Source organism: Lycium ferocissimum, chromosome 8, assembly GCF_029784015.1.
Source record: "Lycium ferocissimum isolate CSIRO_LF1 chromosome 8, AGI_CSIRO_Lferr_CH_V1, whole genome shotgun sequence".
NCBI classification, from domain to species: domain Eukaryota; kingdom Viridiplantae; phylum Streptophyta; class Magnoliopsida; order Solanales; family Solanaceae; genus Lycium; species Lycium ferocissimum.
The window spans coordinates 33,254,618-33,275,708 of NC_081349.1; the positions used below are offsets into that span (position 1 = coordinate 33,254,618).

Genomic DNA, 21,091 nt, shown 5'->3' on the forward strand with positions numbered 1-21,091 from the left:
CCAAAGAGGACGAGTTCAGTCTTGAGTTGTATGTATCTGGTTTTGTATAATTAGTAATTCGGTCCGCCACTAATCCGGATTCACCGCATAAGATCATTAAAGGGCGAAACGCTTCCTATCAGGATGTTTTTCATACATAGGGCTCGTATCCGAGACCTCTGGTTAAGGATGGATCCTAGGTAGTAAGATCACATTGCTTATTCATCCATTTTACTTGAATACAGGTCATTGATAGATCGGCTAGGGCCTAGGAGGACCACTGCTCAGGCATAGTTATCGGGAGCAGAAGGAAGTAGCGGACTTGCTTGGGAAGGAAGAGCTGGAGAACAACTTTTTGATCATTTTGTGTATATACTCGTCCCTCCCGTGTCTGCTATGGAAGCTTTATTAGCTGAAGCAAATAAATTAGCACCACTTTTGTTGGGCAGTTATCGGATAATCCTACTACTTCAGTTTATGACTCTGCTTTGTATGAACTATTGGTATTTGGTCCACAGTGACCCCATATTTTGTTATGATGCATATTGATATATACTACCCAAAAAAAAAAAAAAAATCCAGTATCAGTTGTAAACAAACTGTGGAAAGTACTTAGACAAGCCTTTATGGGCACTGGGATCTGCGGCAAGCATTTCTCTTACTAATTTGTCCCAAGTCTTTTATCTCATGCCCAAGTATCACACTATCATTTTTTTAGAAGTTTAAATGAAAATGAAAAAGCTTGTTTAACCAATGGTAGTTTGTCATAATGTTGGTAATAGTATAATAAATTATAGTTGATAGTCGATTATAATTTTTTTGTGGTGGTAGACGTGAACATCTCGTTTTATTTAAGGAAATTCAAGATCACTTTATTAGAGTTATAATAATTGGCCAATTAATGATACTCTCTGCTTGTCCATTCTCGATATAAATTGTCCAATAACATCAAGCATTTAAACAAACTCTAGACAAAATATTAAGGAGATCACTCTTCAACTTACTAACCTTCTGGTCCAATCCTTGACTTCCACACCTCCCTATCTAGGGTCATGTATTTAGTAGGTGCCCAATAGGTTGTTGAAACCCACCTAATCACCTTCTCCGGATTCTTTGGCCTACCCAACCTCTCCTAACTCCCGTAATAGCCAAATTCTCATACCTCCTTATTATCGCATCCACACACCTTCATCTTCACATGCCCGAACCATCTCAGTCTCGCTTTCCTCATCTTGTCCGCCACGAGAGCTACTTCCTCCTTACCCCGTATAACTTCGTTTCTAATCATATCTCTCCTAGTAGCCGCACATACTATCTGAGCATCCTCATCTCCGCTACACTCATCTTCTAAATGTGGGTGTTCTTGACTGGTCAGCACTCTGGCCCCCACTAATTTTACTTGTCCGCTATACCAAAACTAGATATTCAATTTTACCTGTCCGATTTGAAAAATCAAGAGATAATTTACCATTTTACCCTTGTTTCTACGAATTATTCATTTACCAACATTTAGATGACTTATACTTCCACGGTTCATTGTTACTTGTTCACTATACTAAAATTAAATTTTCAGTTTACTTGTCCACGTTAGCATATCAAGAGAAAAACAATATTTATTTCTTGTTTTATCCTTAATATTAACTACTCATTTTCCAAATGAAACTACACACCAATTAATATGAATATTATGGTGAAGTATGTAATTCATTTATTAAATTTTAATGGACACGCAAAATCCGTTATGGAGAAGAAAAAGTGATTGGAGGGAGAAATAATTACGGGTGACTATTTTTTTTCTTACTGGATCGATGACGATTTTTGTGAGCCAACTAGGGTTCCGGAGAGCTGCAGGAGGGCGATCGTACGATTAGTTTGGTTCGTACAGAGCGGTCGTCTACAGTATTGGTGAAGTAGGCAGGTCAGCATGGACTAGGATAACAAATGCGTTTGTCATTAATCCGTTCAAATTTAGATGAGTTGGGCGGGTCCTGTTTTCATGTGCTACTTGTTCTGCGGATGGTTTATCCAAATATCTCTTTATATGATACCGTTTGGACTTTATCCCTATTTTAAAAAAGTTGTACAAATATAGCCTCTAAGAACTTATCCTTTAGGATAACATTGGATTCATGGTTTAATGTTTGCTCATATATTGCTTAACCTTACAAATAATACATTAGAATATAATTTAATGTACAAAACAAATCGTAATTTAATGTCTTCTCATAAGTTCTTAACTTGCTCAAAAATAATTTTTTAAAAGCTGATTTAAGTTTATAAATTATTAAAAAACATAAAAAAGAACTGCTAAGTAGGTGTTTGGCCATAGGATTTGGGAGTCTAATTTCAAATCAGCATTTTTTTAATGAAATTTGCATAAAATTTTAACTTCAACTTCATATCTTATCATGATTTCAAATCTCAAATTCTCCAAAAAAAAAAATAGGATTTGAGATTCCAAATTGTGATTTTCAATTTTTTTAAATGTAAAACTTGACCCATAAATTTATATTTTGTAAAAAAAGATTCATAAGTAGGTAGATATATTTTTAAAATGTAAAACTTGACTCAAAATAATAATGTGGTTCATCTTTTGGTCATATGTAGAAATATATTAAACTTGTGAAGAGATTCAAAGAATTTATTATAGACACATGGGAGGATTATATTAAAGAGTAGTTATCACTTAACTCATGTTCAATTTTTCTTTCTACTATCAATAAATGTTGTATTTCTTTAGAATGATGTTCTAGTAGCGTATTAGCTTTGTTATGAACTATGACTTGTTCATTTAGTAAGATTGTATTAAAAATTTGATAGTTTTTGATAGTTTTCAAACTTGTAAGATTTTCATGTTATGCGGAAAAAAACATCTTAAAAAATTCTAATTGCATGCCCATACAAAACTTCAATTTAAAATCGACTTAAAGCCTCTTTGGATTGGCTTATTTTAGGTGTTGTTAAGACAAAATAACTTTTAAGCACTTTTATAGTGTTTAAGTAAAATAAAAAAATGTTTTTAACCATTTATTTTTACTCCAAAACAATAAAAATAAATCAAAAGTCATAAGCTAAAAAAGGGTGTTCACGGTTCGGTTTGACTCGGTTTTTGGTTAAAATTTAAAATTAAGTCGGTTTTTTTAATATTTTAAAATCAAACCAAACCATTATAGTATAAATTTATCGGTTTCACACAAGCCATCTTTTTATCGGTTTGGATCGTTTTTTCGGATTTTAAGAATGTATTAATACAAAGAACCTTTGAATTAAATGGTTTAAATACGGCTTTGACGTGATCCATTCAAATCTAAGAATCTTCTTAATTATTTCATTAACTTTATTTAGGTATAGGCCTATGAGATATAAATTACGTAAACGTAACATCTACTTTTCATCTTACATATCTTTTTAACAAAGAAGACCCTCCGAAATTTTTGTTATTTCATTTACACTATCGTGTTTTTAGAGAAAAGTTTTAAAACGGAAAAATGATTAAAAGATAAAATTTTTTTTTAAATTTCAATTGAAATTTCTTCCCTTTAATTTGTTACGGATAAAATTAGTTTATTAGTGTAACTTATGTAAAAAGAGGACATGTCCAAAACATTATGAAAAATTTTTATTTTGCCTTTAGGAACTTTTTTTATTTTATTTCTCTTAAACTTAAATGGGCTACATTTTCTTTCTAATTATTTGAATTTATATTGGACTTGGTTCAAAATTTTGAAAAAAGATATATATATATATATATATATATATATATATATATATATAATATATATATATATAATTTTTAAATTTGATTCCGATAATACAACACGGTCCTAAATCCAAATTCGAGGACCTCTTGCATTCTCCTAAATTTCTAAGGCATTACTCTCTCTTCTTTTCGATTTTTTCCTATAATTCACTTTGTTTTTACAGTTTATGATATCCTAACGTATTTTTTCAAGCCCAAAAGAGGCATATATTTGTGAATAGGTGTAATATTGTTTTAACCCCTTAGCACTAAATGTACTGAATTTATATAACATGAAAATTGTTGTGAAAAAATGTGAATGTTGGCTATCACTGTAGCAACTCTTCTTCAAGTTTTTAAAAATGAAAAGGATATACAAAAAAAAAAAAAATAAAAAAGTTACTCCTTGCTCTCTCTTTGTGTCTCTCTCTTTTAATATTTTAGTTTTATTTTACAACGAAAAAAGAAAACGTCTGTGTAAAATCAATTTTTTTTCTTTACATACCTTTTCAGGTGTACCTTTTTTGTCACACAAAGCACTACTCCAACTCAATAATTTTTCCGACGATCGTACGGTCACTATTCTCCGGTGATGTCTCTCATCACTCCTCCACCGATAGATGTAAATAATCTTCATCTTCATCTCTCTCTGTTAGCTATTTAGTTTTGAAAATATATGTGCTCTGCTGCGTTTTTTTTGTTTTTAAAATTTCTTTAAAAAAAAATTATGTTATTACTGAATTTATTGCTGCTGTGTATTTCACTTTTTTTTCTCTTTCTCTTTTTTTTTTTGCTAACAGTTGGTTTTGTAAATAAATGTGCTGAATATAGTCCGCTGTGATTACACGGTGTGAAAGTTGACCTAAAATTTCTTTTAAAATTGCTGTTATTCATGAACTTACAGTGCTGTGTTGCTGTGTGTCTTTTTCACTTTGTTTTTTGTTTTTTGTTTTTTGCTTTCTGTTTACAGTAGCTTTTGTTGGTGTAGTTTTGAAAAATACATGTGTAGAATATAGTCTGATGTGATTGCGGTGTGAAATTTGCCAAAAATTTCTTCTAAAATAATATGATTTCTGAATTTATTAGCTGTGTTGCTGTGTGTATGCACTTTGTTTTTACAGTTTATCGCAGTGTTTTTTTTTACTTTTTTTTTGTTTTTATTGTACCTTTTGAAAATAAATGTGCTGAATATATCTGATGTGTTGCTGTGTGAAGTTGACCTAAAATTTCTTTAAAAAATGCGATTGTTATTTATTTTATTGTTTGTGTGTATTGTTTTGTTCTTACAGTTTCAGTAGAGCTTTTTCGGTGTAGTTTTGAAAAATGTAACATTGAACATTTTGATTAAAGTGTGAAGTTGATAAAATATTTTTAAAATGCCATTTTTTAAATATATTAGTTGTGTTGCTGTGTATATTCACCTTGTTTCTACAATTTTACTCTGTTTTGCTGATGTATTTTTTGTTTTGTTCTTAAAGTCCCCATTGTTGTGTTTGGTATGTTTTGAAATTATTGATTTTGTATTTTTTATATAGCTGTTGAATTTAGTCCGTGGTGATTGTGGTGTGGAATTGACCTAAAATTTCTTTAAATTGCCATACTGAGTGAATTTATTTGCAGTGTTGCTGTGTAAATTGTCACTGAATGAATTTTTTAGCCCTGTTGCTGCTGTGTGAACTTAATGAGCACCTCTTAATAAGACTTTGCAAACTATATAAATAATAACTGTCATCCTATATAAACATAATCTAAGTAGGAAGTCAAATTAGTGAACGCTACAAACCCAACATCCTCATACACAGTGTTTGGAGCATCTAAGACTATCCATCGGTAAGTAGTACTTCCAGCTGTCGGATTATGTCTGATCTTAGGCCGTCGGGAATTTGATGAATTCTAGTAGTCTGTATTTTGCCAACAAGGAAGGGGAGCCTTGGTTTCTACTTGTGACATATACATAAAAATAATATTAACCTTGTAAAATAATATTTTTTTAGGAAGGGGGTTTTTCCATGCTCTACTGCGCCTTACTGTCTCTTGCTAAAGTGGGATGCTTAGGCCGTCAGAAATTTGATGCCCTTTTGTACTTTGGCAACAATTCACTGTTCGAACTTATAAAATATTCAAACCCGTATATGCTTGTTTATATTCGTGAAAGCGACAAGGGAAAAATTAAATGCAATGTGGATAAGGACATAGCCTAGCATCTTTGGGTGGGTTTCTACTCAATACTGCTGATTTAGTTTCTCATTCTACTGGTCCAGTCATAGTATCTTTTATCAACCTCAATTTTCAGATAAGTCTGAAGAAAGAAGAAAAGGAACAAAAGGGAAAGGAGAAACAAGAGGCTTGTCTCTACACAATGATCAAGGTCTCTTTCAATTTTTTGTCTCTATCCTTTACTTCTTGTGTCTTTATACTTAGGAACCTTTTTACTGAAATTAGTCATTTCATTTTTCAGGTAGCTCGTGATGAAGACCTCGGTGAACAAATTGGAAAGGAGATTTATTTTGATCTTGTTGACCATGATAAAGTGCGTACTTTTCGTATTCAGAAACAGATGCCATTTACTCAATTCAAGGTACATTTATCATTCTGTTGCATTTTGTTTTCTGACGAGCAGTTGTAAGTACTGCATGAGAATGAATTCAGTTTGCCCTTGTTTAATAAAGAGGCGTCATGTGAAATTTCCTGCTTCTACAACTTGAAATATGGAATGTAAACTTTCTTTACTTGTGTTTTATATTGAGTTAAAAGATAAAACTTCGAATTTTGAGCGCTAAAAAGGTAAAAGGGAAAAAAAAAAAAAAAAAAAAAGAAGAAGAAGAAGAAAAAGAGGAGAATACAAACAATCATAAAAACTAAGAAAAAGGAGTTCTAATGGTTAGGTGGTGAGGGTTCACAAAATTATTTTGGCTCTCTCAGCAGATGATATAAACATATGTCATTGGTCAATCAATGTAAGTCTTAAGTATGGCACGTGTCTGATGGTACATTTGTTTCCAGGAGGAAGTTGCTAAGTCATTTGGTATACCAGTGCAATTTCAACGTTACTGGCTATGGGCAAAACGCCAGAACCACACTTATCGGCCTGATCGCGCATTGACAGCTCAAGAGGAAATTCAACCCGTAAGTTCTGTCTGGCAAGCCTATCTTTCTGCAGTGTGCTCTTTGTCTGAGTTATGACTGCAGCTTTACTGGTGGGGTTCTTTGTATATTTCATGTTTGGCGTTCCGCACAAAATTTGTTCTCTTTGGCTTATCCATCACATGAAAGAAAAGAATGATCTTAGCATGATAATAATCTTGTAGTTGTGAAGCCATCCTGCATTACCAGTCATTCCTTATATGATCTAAGCTCTTAAAAGGAATTTATTCTATTTCTTCTTCAGCTATGTGGGACTGTTTGATTCATTAATTTTTCGTGCTTGATGTGCACAAGTCCATTTATCCCCCCCCCCCCTCCTTTTCCTTCTTCCTTGATCCATGTAAAAACCATCTCATCTAAAAAAAAAAAAAAAAAAAGAAGACTCTGCCCCACTCCCCTAACATGATTTTCGATTGGAGTTAGTGGGACCCCTCTGGTCCAGTTTCTTGAAGCGTGACAATTGTGGCTGGTATTGTGATCATTCTTGTCTTGGAATCTTTCTCTTTTTTTTTTTTTTTTTTTTTTTGGGGATTACCATGGTGTCCGGGCCAGCTTACGTGTCTTGGAATCTTTCTTCTATAGTGCATGGCTTCTACTATCTGCTAAAGGATGGGAGTGCTTGATTAACTTGGTGTTGATGATCCTGCATGATGTGCTTTCAGGTTGGTGAACTGAGAGAGGTTTCAAACAAATGGAATAATGATGAGCTAAAACTTTTTCTGGAAGTAGACTTATGCCTGGTAATGCATCATTTGCTTACTTGTCTTCCGTTTTGGTGATTAACTTGTTGCATGTTTTCTCTGTGAGGCTTTATTCTGCATGTTTTACTTTTGCATTTTATTTTTTATTTTGTGTATTCTTGCAGGATTTGCGACCTTTATCTCCACCAGGGAAGATGATCAAGGAAGAAATCCTTCTATTTTTCAAACTTTATGACCCTCTGAAAGAGAAGATAAGGTATTACATTTACTTCTCAATCGCTGGAATTACTTTCACTAAAGTAGTGATTTTCATGTTTGATTTTGGGATTTCCTGTTTATTTTGAGTAACGATTGCATTGCATTGTACTTTTACTTGATCTAGCTGTTTAAATCAGACATTGTAGAGAATTGAATGTGACACTGTAGTTAGCATGAGTGTACACAAAAAGGGGGGAAAAGTCTTGGTCAAAACTTGGACTTGACGAGCCATGATATTAATAGGGTTAATTCTCCATTTAATGAATTTAAAACTTGAACTGCTGTTTAAGTCCAACTGCTTGGGGGGCCGCATATATGAGGAGCCATGATACGGATGAGGTTTTTTTTGGTCTTTTTCTGTTTAATTTCCTTTTTGTTGTCAGGTATGTTGGGCGGCTTTTTGTAAAAGGAAGTGGCAAGCCGCTGGAGATATTAACAAAGCTGAATGAGTTGGCTGGCTTTTCGCCTGATGAAGAAATTGAACTCTTTGAGGTTAGTTTTCCTTCTCTTGCTACCAATTTCTTAACTCTTTGCTTATGGTATGTGATTTTCAGGTTTTGTTATTGATAGGAAATAAAATTTGAACCCAATGTGATGTGTGAACAGATTGACAGTATGCTGAGTTTTCGTGACTGCCAGGTATATGCAATCAATTGCCACTTTGCCAGTTGACACTTTAGGGTCTTTATGCACTTGCGGGTGTATTTCAATTTCTTTCAATAGTTTTTTGCTGGATTTATTAGCAATGAAATTTCCTTATGCGATATTCCTCTGGCTTTGCAGCTAGAAGATGGGGATATAATATGCTTCGTAAATTTCAAATCAATTCGGTGAACAATATCGCTTTCCTGTGGTTCCTTCATTCTTGAAGTACATGCACAATCGCCAGGTATTTCTTTAGAATGACGTTTTGAAGCGTATTAATTTTGTTTTGAACGATGATTTGCTTATTTAGTAAGATTGTATAAGATTTGGGGAAGTTTTGATAGTTTTCACAACTTGTAGGATTTTCATGTTATGCGAAAAAAAAACAACTTAAGAAATTCTAATTGCATGCCGAAAGAAAACTTGCATGCCGAAACAAAACTTTAACTTAAAATCGACTTGATTTCAATTCATGTCCAACTGAGGCCTAAATAGGTTGCGGTCTGAATTTCTGTTTTCCCACCCCTATTCTCTAACAAAAAGGAAAAACAAAAAAGAAAATGCCTGTGGACAATCAATTTCAATTTAAACTTTTTCCTCACACTACCTTTTCCTTCACTGCCTTTTCCTTATCACACAAGCACTACTTCAACTCAACAAAGTTACCGACGATCATACGGTCACTATTCAATTTTGATAGGCAGCAAGCAATTCGTATCACGAATAACTATGTATACTTTTCTTTCACTAAAATTTTTAATTTACATGAACATCTAAGAGGGAGTGTTGTGAAAAAATGTGAATGTCATATTGGCTATCAGTGTAGCAACTCCTCTAGCCCAAGTTTCATTAGGCTACCTTGCGCGCGCGCTCCGTCTCTCTGTGCGCCTTTTGGTTCTCTTTAATTTTGGTACATAGTTTTAGTGCCCGTTTGGCCATGAAAGTTTTTTAAAAAAAAACATTTTTCATTTTATTTGGAAATCCGTAAAAAATCAAATTGAAAATTCCAAATACAACTTGAAATTGATTTCAATAATTCAAACAAAAATTTGTTTTCACTTTTTTCCGAAATATTTTTTCAACTTTTTTCACTTTATGTTGTTTGGCCATAAAAATTCCAAATACAATTTGAAGTTGTATTTGGAATTTGGAATAAAAACAAAACTTTTTTTTTCACTTTCAATACATTCAAACAACCAAATATTATTCGCAAAAACTATAACCAAACACAACTCCATCTTCAACTCCAACTCCAAAATACCAAATAAAGTCAAAAATATTTGATTTTCATGGCTAAACGCCTACTAAATATTCTTTGCAAAAACTATAACCAAACACAACTCCATCTTCAACTCCGACTTCAACTCTAACTCCGAAATACCAAATAAAATGAAAAATATTTGGTTTTCATGGCCAGACGCCTACTTATTTTACAACAAAATTAACAAAAAAGAAAACGCCGTGGAAAATCAATTTAAATTAAAACCTTTTCCTTACACCACCTTTTCATTCACTGCCTTTTCCACTTCCTTTTCCTTGTCACACAAGCACTACTCCAACTCAACAAAGTTACCGACGATCGTACGGTCACTATTCTCCGGCGATGTCTCTCCTCACTCCTCCACCGATAGATGTAAATAATCTTCATCTTCATTTCTCTCTAATTTTTGCTGCTCTTACAGTTCTACTCTGCTTTGCCTATTTTTTTGTTTACAGTAGCTTTTCTCGGTGTAGTGTTGAAAACATACGTGCTGAATGTAGTCCAGCTGTGATTTCTGTGTGAAGTTGACCTAAAATTTCTCTTAAAAATGCGATTGTTGTGTTTATCACTTTGTTTTTACAGTCTTACTCTGTTTTGCGTATTTTTTCGCTTACAGTAGCTATTAGTTTTGTAAATAAATTTGGTGAATCTAGTCTGGTGTGATTGCGGTGTGAAGTTGACCTAAAATTTCTTTAAAAAACGCGATTGCGTTGTGCAGTTGACCTAAAATTTTTGTTAAAAATGCGATTGTTGTGTTTATCACTTCATTTTTACAGTTTCACTCAGTTTGCGTATATTTTGTGTATTCTCGGTGTAGTTTTGAAAATATATCTGCTGAATATAGTCTGCTGTGATTGCGGTGTGAAGTTGACCTAAAATTTCTTATACAAATGTGATTTTTTGTGTGTATTCACTTTGTTTTTGCAGTTTCACTCTGTTTTGCATATTTTATGCTTACAGTAGCTTTTCTCGGTGTAGTTTTGAAAATCTATGTGCTGAATATAGTCTGCTGTGATTATGGTGTGAAGTTGACCTAAAATTTCTTTAAAAAATGTGATTGTTACTGAATTTGTTATCTGTATTTGCTGTGTGTACTCACATTATTGTTACATTTTCACTCTGCTTTGGGTATTTTTTTGTTTACAGTAGCTTTTCTCAGTGTAGTTTTGTAAATAAATGTGTTGAATATAGTCTGCTGTGATTGTGGTAAAATTTCTTCTAAAAATGAGATCATTACTGAATTTATTAGCTGTATTGCTGTGTGTATTTACTTCGTTGTTACAGTCTCACTCAGCTTAGCGTATTTTCTACTTACAGTAGCTTTTCTCTGTGTAGTTTTGTTAATAAACGTGCTGACTATAGTCTGGTGTGATTGCGGTCTGAAGTTGACCTAAAATTCTGTTGAAAATGAGATTGTTGTGTGTATTTACTTTGCTCTTACAGATGCGGTCTGCTTTGGGTATTTGTTGTTATCGGTGTAGTTCTGAAAATATGTGTTGAATATAGTCTGCTGTGATTGCGGTGTGAAGTTGACCTAAAATTTCTCTTAAAAATGCGATTCTTAGTGATTTATTAGCTGTGTTGCTGTGTGTATTCACTTTGTTTCTACAGTTTTGCATATTTTTTGTTTTGTTCAAAGTAGCTGTGTTTGGTGTAGTTTTCAAAATATTAATTTTTTGGATTTATAGCTGCTCAATTCAGTCTGCTGTGATTGTGGTGTGAAATTGACCTAAAATTTCTTTAAAATGTGAACTGGAGGAATTTGTTAGCCGTGTTGCTGTGTGAATGTCACATAATTAATGGTTGCAAACATTGATTAATGCAATTCTGAAAGGCCGTGACTGGCACTTAAAGAGCACCTACCCTGCCTAGCGAACTGGATCAATTAACAAGACTTGTGCAAATTACATAAATAACCGTCATCTTATATAAACATAATTTAAGTAGTGGAAGTCAAATTAACGATCGATAAAAAACCAACATCCAACATTCACAGTGTCATGGAGCATCTAAGACAATCTATCGACTAATGTAGTATTTCCAATTGTCGAAATAATGTCAGATCGTAGCTGTGTTGCTGTGTGGCACTTTGTTTCTACAATTTTCATATTTTTTGGAATTCGATAAATTCTAGTAGTCTATATATTGGCAACAATTCACCGTTCATCTTAATATATATATATATATATATATATATATAACGTAAATTATATGCTATATATTGTGGTTACATCTGAGGATTTTCTACTCAATAATGTTGATAAAGTTTCTCACGCTATTGGTTCAGCCATAATAAGCTTTTATCCACCTCAAATTTCAGATAAGACTGAAGAAAGAGCAAGAACAAACGGAAAAAAAGAGAAAGGAGAAAGAAGAGGCTCGTCTCTACAGAATCATCAAGGTTTCTTTCAGCTTTTTAGTCTCAATCATTTATTTCTTACATCTTTATATTTAGAAAACATTTTAACTGAATTTAGTCATTTCATTTTCAGGTAGCTCGTGATGAAGACCTCGGTGAACAAATTGGAAAGGAGATTTATTTTGATCTTGTGAATCATGATAAAGTGCGTACATTTCGTATTCAGAAACATATGCCATTTATTCAATTCAAGGTACATTTATCATTCTATTGCATTTCTTTTTTCTCATAAATTTTAAAAGTTATTGCCATCTTGCTCTTACCAAACATGACGAGTAATTGTATGTACTGCATGAGAATGAAGTCAGGTTTCCCTTGTTTAATAAAGAGGCGTCATGTGAAATTTTCTGCCTCTACAACTTGAAATATGGAATGTAAACTTTCTGCACATTTGTATTATATTGATTTAAAAGATAAAAACTTCGAATTCTGAGTGCTAATGCAGGTAAAATACGAGGAGACTATAAACTATCATAAAAATTGAGAACACGGAGTTCTATTGGTTAAGGGTTGAGGGTTCACAAAATTATTTGGGCTCTCTCAGCAGATAAGATAAACACATGTCATTGATCAATCACTGTAAGACTTAAGTATGACGTTTCTGATAGTAGTATGTTACATCTGTTTCCAGGAGGAAGTTGCTAAGGCATTTGGTATACCGGTGCAATTTCAACGTTACTGGCTATGGGGAAAACGCCAGAACCACACGTATCGGCCTAATCATGCGTTGACAGCTCAAGAGGAAATTCAATCTGTAAGTTCTGTCTGACAAGCCTATCTTTCTGCAGTTTGCTCTTCGTCTGAGTTATAACTGCAGCTTTACTGGTGATATTCTTTGTATATTTCTTGTTTGGTGTTCCACATGCAATTGTTCTCTTTGGCTCTTTCATCACATGAAAGGAAAGAATGATCTTAGCATGATGTTCTTGTAGTGATGTGAAGCCATCCTCCATTACCAGTCATTCCTTGTATGATCTAAGCCCTTCTAGCGATTTATTCTATTTCTTCTTCAGCTATATGGGACAGTTTGATTCATTAGTTCTTGTACTTGATGTGCTTAATCTGTCCTATCAAAAGTAGAGGCTATAGGTGAGGATAGTCAATTTGTATGTTTGCAAGAATAAAGAAAGTAATACAGTTGTTGAAGTATGTGACCATCTCATCTAAATAAGTTGTTTTAGAGAGATACTTTTATTTAATTAATTAATTTCAACACGCCTTCACGTGCGGGCTGGTTCCTGTTGATGAGCCAAACACGTGGAAATTCTTTTTGATAAAGGTTGGTAGTGAGATTTGAACCCAGGACATTTGCTTGCTTTGATACCATGTGAAGTATGCGACCATCTCATCTGAAAGCTTAAATTGTTAAAGAGAGTGTACTTTTTTCTTATTAATTATATCTTCGACGAGTTTTATGGACTCAACCCGATATTTGTCTTTGGTGGGGGATAGCAGATACTTGGTGGAATAGTCGAGGTTTGCGCAAATTGTCCTGGACACCACCATTACCAAAATAAGTTGTGCTGTCTCTAATCCACTAAGAAATGAAGTAGTTATGCAATCTTAACTTTCCTGAAATGTTGATTATGTGCTTGACATCCACCAATTTGGTCTTGCTTAGAAAATAGATGTCTTCAATTGCTAGTGAATAGAATCAATTTTCTGATCATGTTTGTTCATCCATTGCTGGTCCACAAGTCTGTCTTTCCCCCCACCCTCAACAACTCCCTCCGCCCCACTCTCCAGACATGTTTTTTCGAGGTTTTGGGACCCCTCAGGCCCGATTTTCTTGAAGTGTGACAATTGTGGCTGGTAATGTGATCATTTTTGTCTTGCAATTTTTTTTTTTTGTAATGCATGGCTTCTACAATCTGTTAAAGCATTGGAGTGCTTGATTAACTCGGTGTTAATGATCTTGCATGACGTGCTTTCAGGTTGGTGAACTGAGAGAGGTTTCAAATAAATGGAATAATGCTGAGCTAAAACTTTTTCTGGAAGTAGAATTATGCCTGGTAATGCATCACTTGCATACTTGTCTTCCTTTTCGGTGATTGACTTGTTGCATGTTTTCTCTGTAAGGCCTTATTCTACATGTTTACTTTTGCATTTTTTTTTTATTTTGTGTATCTTGCAGGACTTGCGACCTTTATATCCACCAGGGAAGACGATCAAAGAAGAAATCCTTCTATTTTTCAAACTTTATGACCCTCTGAAAGAGAAGATAAGGTATCACATTTTGCTGCTCCATAGCTGGAATACTTTCACTGAAGTAGTGATTTTCATGTTTGAATTTGGGATCTGCTCCTTTATTTTGAGAAAACACGAGTACATGGGATGGTGCTTTGACTTTTACTCAATCTAGAGGTCAAAAATATTGCAAAAATTCGAATGTGACACCGTATTTAGCATGAGTATACACCCGAAAAGGGAAAAAATACGAAGACTACCTTTATTCATTTTTTTGCGAATTCTTTTAGACTTGATAAGGACATCTTATTAAAAAGGGTTAATCTGAAATTTTAATGATTTGAACTTGAAGTGCTGTTAAAGTCCAACTGCTTGGGGTTGTGTATATGAGAAGCCATGCTGTGGATGAGGTTTTTTTAGACTCTCTTTAATTTCCTTTTTGTTGTCAGGTATGTTGGACGGCTTTTTGTCAAAGGAAGTGGCAAGCCGCTGGAGATATTAGCAAAGCTAAATGAGTTGGCTGGCTTTTCGCCTGATGAAGAAATTGAACTTTTTGAGGTTAATGTTTCTTCTTCTCTTGTGCCAGGTTTTTAACTCAAAACATATGATGTGTAATTTTCAGGTTTTGTTATTCGCAGGAAATAAGATTTGAACCAAATGTGATGTGTGAACACATTAACAGGAATCTGACTTTTCGTGGCTGTCAGGTACATGGAATCAATTGCCAGTAGCCACTTTGTGGTTTATATGCATTTGCTTGTGTAGTTGATTTCTTTCAATAGTTGTCTTTTTGTTTCTTCTGTTGGATCTTTTAGCAATAGATATTTTTATGCACTATGCCGGCTTTGCAGCTAGAAGATGGGGATATTATTTGCTTTCAGAAATCTCTTCGAAATCAATTGGGCAAAAAAAAAAAATATTGCTTTCCTGTGGTTCCTTCATTCTTGAAGTACGTGCACAATCGCCAGGTATGTGCGGCACACTTTATAGGAGGAGAGTAACAGAAGTGGAGTTAGATTGGTATAATGGGGAAGAAAGGGAACTGGCTGGGGAGTTTATAAGACATCCCCAACAACTAGTCATCGTAATTTAAAAAGTACCCGTTGGAAATCACTTCTTGTTTTTTTTTTTTTTTTTTTTTTTTTTTTTTATTTGGTGGGCTTTTGCAATATTTTGTGTTTTTTTTGGTGGATTTATTGTTGCTGAATTTAATCCGTTCTATTGCTCCAAGAATTCACTTTCTGTACAGTTTGATTCTGTTTTGCGTGTTTTTTGTTCAAAGCTGCTTTGCTTGGTGGAGTTTATTGATATTTTGGATGAATATGTGCTGAGTTTAATAATTTGATGCTACTGAGGTGTATGCTTTACCTAATATCTCTCTCTAAATGTGAAAGATTAATCAAAATTGTCCAGCTTTGTTGGATCGAATTTTCATACTTTGCTTTGTTTTTGGCAGCCAGAAGAGCACAAAATTATTGTTCCTACTTCCGATTTTCCTACTAAGGTACCTCAGACGATCGAAGGTATCTCACCTACTTTTACACGCACACTTATATAGAATAACACTGGATGTATAGACGTCTTATTTATTATTTGACATCACTTTTCTTAAACCACTTGTGGAATATATGTGAATGGCTGCTCATCTTTACATTGATTGAATTCTAGTATGTGTATTAGAATGAAATCGACCTGAATTGAGCCAAATATGAAGAGGATTCATATAACCTACCCCAACAAGTTTGGGATTGATGCTTTTGATTGTTTGACTGATATCGTATTATTTCTCTGTCTTTCAAAATAATTGCATGCTTTATTTTTTGGCAGTTGCACCAGTGGACACGGCACGCACGGTGGATGATCCAGTGTCACTCTGCTTTACATGGACTATCAACAATTTTTCAAGGTTGAAGGTGAAGAAGTTGTACTCTGATGCTTTTTATGTTGGAGGATATAAATGGTAATTTTTTTCAACATCCCATTTTTAGTGTACTGCGACAAATTTAATGGGGATATGATGTTAATGTTGTAATATGGTGCATTGTGTCTGGCAGGAGGATATTATTATTCCCAAAAGGGAACAGTACGGACCATTTATCAGTGTACTTAGGTGTGGCAGATTCTGCAAGATTGCCTGACGGTTGGAGTATATATGCTCAATTTAGCTTAGTTGTTCTCAATCAAATTCGTAACAAGCTCCCAGAGAAAAAAGGTCAGAGTTCTGATTATTTGTCTAAAAGATACGAATTTTGTGCTTGAGTTGAAGATGAGGGAAAATCTATTGGTTATCTAACAACTGCATATTTTAAGCCGTTTGAATTAGGCTTTGTTGTATTAGATCTTCTGATTTCCTCATTGTCAGCTGTGGAGAGTAGTCATCAAACTTTAAACTTTTCTGGATAACTTATTTCAGGTAGTATTCTGTGCGTGCTTTGATTTTTCATTTCACCCTTAAGGAATTAATAAGTGAACTTCCAGCCATGTATAATAGTTTGGACACTCATGTGATTTAGGTTTCATTTGGCTGTTAATTTCAAGTAGTACTCCAACACTGGCAGCAAAGCCAACTCATTTAAGGAGGAATTTGTAAATGATGCAGAGTCCATACTTGCCTCTTAGAATCCCTTTCAGATTGGAAGGAATCTGTCTTTTGCTTTTTACTCTCCTATAATTACTTCAGCACCCTCTCAGTGCTGCTTTTATTAAAAAAGGTACAACAATGATGCGGGTTCATGAAATATGTCATTGCTCTGTGATTCTGCCAACATGCTTCAATATGGTGATGCTAATTCCCCATGAGTTTCTTTTGTTTGTTTTGCTGAAAGACTTATGGTTTCACCTTTATCATTAGTTTCTTCACCTGTAGTATTTCTAAAGGCCTCTTTAATGCTGGCATATCTAATTGATTCTGGAAATATATGTTCATTAAATGAATCTTTTCTGCTACTGTGTGGGTGTTGATCAAGACCTACTGTACTAGTCATTTTTTCCTGATAATTTAAATAATTTTATTAATGTGGGGAAGACTCACGTTCACAGGACGTATACCAATAAGTAGAGAACCTACAAAATAGTATGTTCCTACAAATGTCAAGTCAATCTTCTATACACAAGAACATTATGGGTGCACCAAAAGCTTACGAAGAATAAGAGGCTAATCCTTAAATGTTCAAAATCATTTTTTAACCCATCGAAGGCACGGTACCAATCATATGTAGGGTTTTTGTAGACAATATCTTCTAATGTACTTATAAATATATATTTTTTCCTTTGAGAAATGATGGTCCCTTGTGTTCGGGTGTATATCTAATATTGCCCTTTAAATGTACCACTGAGCATATTTAGTCCTTAACTTTATCAAAGTGAATTTGTCTTTAAGTTAAATCATGACACCGTTAGTTTACTTTAACTGGAAATCTCAGTGTGCACCTAGGAGCCATTGTGAAGCTGTGAAATGCCATAGAGACAGAATTAATGCTCAGCTTTCTACTCATTAATCCATCAGGAATTATATTCCACGTACTCGAATTAACATAATGCCCTCATTTCTAGCAAATGGAGAAGACAGCTCTACTATGATCACGTGCTGTTGCACTTGTTAAAACTCTGAAAGGAAGAGCAACACAAATCAGTAAAGAGTTGAATATCCTTATAGACATTCATGAAGTAAAACTTGAGTAGTTAATGAAAAAGAACACAAATGCTCCACAAGTAGCAGGGGGGATAGTTTGTTCTCCAAGGTTTCTGTTTGCTGCAGTGGTCGGCCTGAATTATCGTAAGAGCTGTGTCGGCTTTTTAGGACCTGAAGCTACCCACTATGGATATGCTGATATAACTAGTTTGTGCGGCAAAATTAAGGTTGTTTTCTTCTTTGTCCTGGCGGTACGGATATGCTCAGGATATATCTAAAGGGTGATTTTAGACATACCTTCAAACATAAGTTCCATAAGGGATGATTTATCCATTTATGTTATTTTCTCTATTTTCTTAGGAGTTCATTTTTTTCAAATGGCAAAAGCTTTCCAGTTGTAATTATCAGCTCTGTGGCCACAGTTACATCGTGTAGAATTTTCCATGTTATCTCAAGGAGTCATTTTGTCTTGGCTTACTAGTCTAAGCAGCTATTATCTATAGTCCTTCACTAGAATAGCAAGCTTCTGTGTTACTGTTACTTTTTATGTATAGGCTTCTCTGTAAGAGGCAACTCTTGCATTTCTGCTATTATCTTCTCTTTAGTATATCCTGAATTCTTTTCTTGATGAGCTAGTGACCTTTCTCTGTCACGTTTCTTCCTTTTGAGGCTCTGAATTTTTGTCAAGAGTACTGTGATCTGATTAGCAGAAGTGCTGACTGTTTTGTTTAATGTTATGATCACTATGGCAGATACTAAACATCAGTTTAATGCAAGTGAGGCTGACTGGGGCTGCACATCATTCATGCCTCTTACTGAACTAAATGATCCCGGAAGAGGTTATCTTGTGGATGATAAAGTCACAGTTGAAGCTTATATTGTCATGCCTAAAAGTCATTGATTGCTGAAAGTTTTAAGTAAGGATCTATGCATCACCAATGTAGAGATATTCATTTCTCCACTAAACAGTTACTAATTAACTGAATTCACTGTTATTGCATAGTAGCTATACAGGCAGGCTACTATGCAATTCATAAAGATCACACCACTTTTTTTCTCCTCATCCGGTGTCCGATACTTGCATCGGGTCCCAACTAATACGGATTCGTGTCGCATAAGACTCATTAAATGGGAAAACGCTTTCTATCTCGGGTGTTTTCCATACCCAAGACTCGAATCCGAGACTTTTGGTTAATGATGGACTTGTGGGAGTAAGATCGCATTACTTATTCATCATCCATTTTACTTGAATGCAGGTCACTGATAGATAGGCTAGGAGTACCATCGCTCGGGCATAGTTATCGGGAGCAGAATGGGGTAGCGGACTTGCTTGCGAAGGAAGAGCTTGAAAACAACTTATTTGATCATTTTGTGTATATGCTAGTTCCTCCAGTGTCTGCTATGGAAGCTTTATTAGCTGAAGCAAACAAATTAGCACCACTTTTGTGAGGCAGTTATCGGATAATCCTACTACTTGAGTTTATAACTGCTTCGTATGAACTATTGGTATTTGGTCCACAGTGACCCCTTGTTTTGTTATGATGCATATATTGATATATACTACCCAAAAAAAAAAAAAAAAAAAAGGTTAATACAATATCAGTTGTAAACAATCTGTTGAAAGTACTTAGACAAGCCTTTATGAGCAGTGGGATCTGCGGCAAGCATTTCTCTTACTATTAGTCCCAAGTCTTTTATCTCATGCCCAAGTATCACACTACCATTTTTTTTTAGAAGTTTAAATGAAAATGAAAAAGCTTGTTTAACCAAGGGTAGTTTGTCATTATGTTGGTAATAGTATAATAAATTATAGTTGAAAGTTGATTATAACTTTTTTGTGGTGAGATGTGAACATCACGTTTTATTTAAGGTAGAAAAATTCAAGGTCACTTTATTAGAGTTATAATAATTGGCCAATTAATAATACTCTCTGCTTGTCCATTCTCCATATAATTGTCCAAAACATCAAGCGTTTAAACAAACTCTAGACAAATTATTAACTTCAATACATAAACCTCTTTCCTTTCTTTTAAAATCTACTCCATCAGGTCTAAAATAATTGAGGTTTTAGACTCGAAACATGAATTAAGGAATTTAATTGCTTCTAAAAATTAAGAGGTGTACTAATTAATAATAATAAACTAGTAAATCTTCTGGTCTAATCCTCGATCTACACGCCTCCTATTTAGGGTCATGTATTTAGTAAGCTCAGGTTGTGTCATGTCCTGTCTAATTACCTTTCCTCAGTTCCTTCGGCCTACCCAACCTCTCCTAACTCTCATAATAGCCAAATTCTCACACCTCCTAATTGCCGCATCCACACACCCAGGGACGGAGCTAGCCCTTCGTGCATGGGTTCGGACGAACCCGGTAGCTTTCATCCGAATCATATATTTGTATTAAACTTTTTATCAAATATGTATAAATTATTAATTTAAAACCCAGTAACTTTAAAAAATTAAAATCCAGAACTCATAAGCTTCAAATCCTGGCTCCGCCCATACACACACCTTCTCTTCACATGCTCGAATCATCTCAGTCTCGCTTCCCTCATCTTGTTCGCCACGAGAACTACTTCAACCTTACCCCGTATTAGGGGTGGGCGTTCGGTTCTTGGGTTTGATTTTATCAAATTTCGGTTTAGCTATTTTGGTTTTTTGAAAGTGGACACCGAGCACCTTAACCCTCTTGTCTAGTGATGTTGTTGTGAGTATAGATGCAAAACAAAGGGCGGCCGAAATGTTGAAAATCCATGCTAAGGTAAAGGAGAACATTGACAAGATCAACACCAAGGTAGCAAAGAGGCAAAACCGTGGGAGGAAGAAGATAGAATTCCAACCCAATGATTGGGTTTGGATCCATTTTCGAAAGGAAAGATTTCCTCAATTGAGGAAGGGCAAGTTGAGTCCAAGAGGAGACGGTCCCTTCAAAATCCTTGAGAAGATCAATGATAATGCCTACAAGATTGACTTACCAAGTGAGTATAATGTTCACAATGTAAGTGATCTTACTTCTTGTGTTGTAGGTGATCCTTTAGATTCGAGGACGAATCTTCTCCAAGAAGGGGAGGATGATATGATCCCACCTAGTTTACGGCCATTCACTAGGAGCCAATCGAAGGAGCTCC

The 21,091-nt window shown here is 34.6% G+C and overlaps 3 long non-coding RNA genes across 3 annotated transcripts in view; 2 read left to right on the forward strand and 1 right to left on the reverse strand.

The window, feature by feature from the left end:
• Window positions 1-6,088, reverse strand: part of LOC132068135 (uncharacterized) — a 43,083-nt gene extending 36,995 nt beyond the window's left edge. Inside the window, exons 1-2 of the long non-coding RNA XR_009417317.1 lie at window positions 6,000-6,088; window positions 4,259-4,355 (exon numbers count right to left, since the gene is read on the reverse strand). This is a non-coding gene — a long non-coding RNA (uncharacterized LOC132068135). The remainder of the gene's footprint in view (window positions 1-4,258; window positions 4,356-5,999) is intronic.
• Window positions 6,089-10,031: 3,943 nt separating this feature from the next.
• LOC132068133 (uncharacterized) lies at window positions 10,032-19,503 on the forward strand. The gene is made up of 3 exons (XR_009417315.1): window positions 10,032-10,099; window positions 18,717-18,881; window positions 19,221-19,503. It is a non-coding gene; the product is annotated as an uncharacterized LOC132068133 (long non-coding RNA).
• On the forward strand, window positions 16,554-18,554 carry LOC132068138 (uncharacterized). The gene is made up of 2 exons (XR_009417319.1): window positions 16,554-16,746; window positions 16,847-18,554. It is a non-coding gene; the product is annotated as an uncharacterized LOC132068138 (long non-coding RNA).
• Window positions 19,504-21,091: the final 1,588 nt, after the last annotated feature.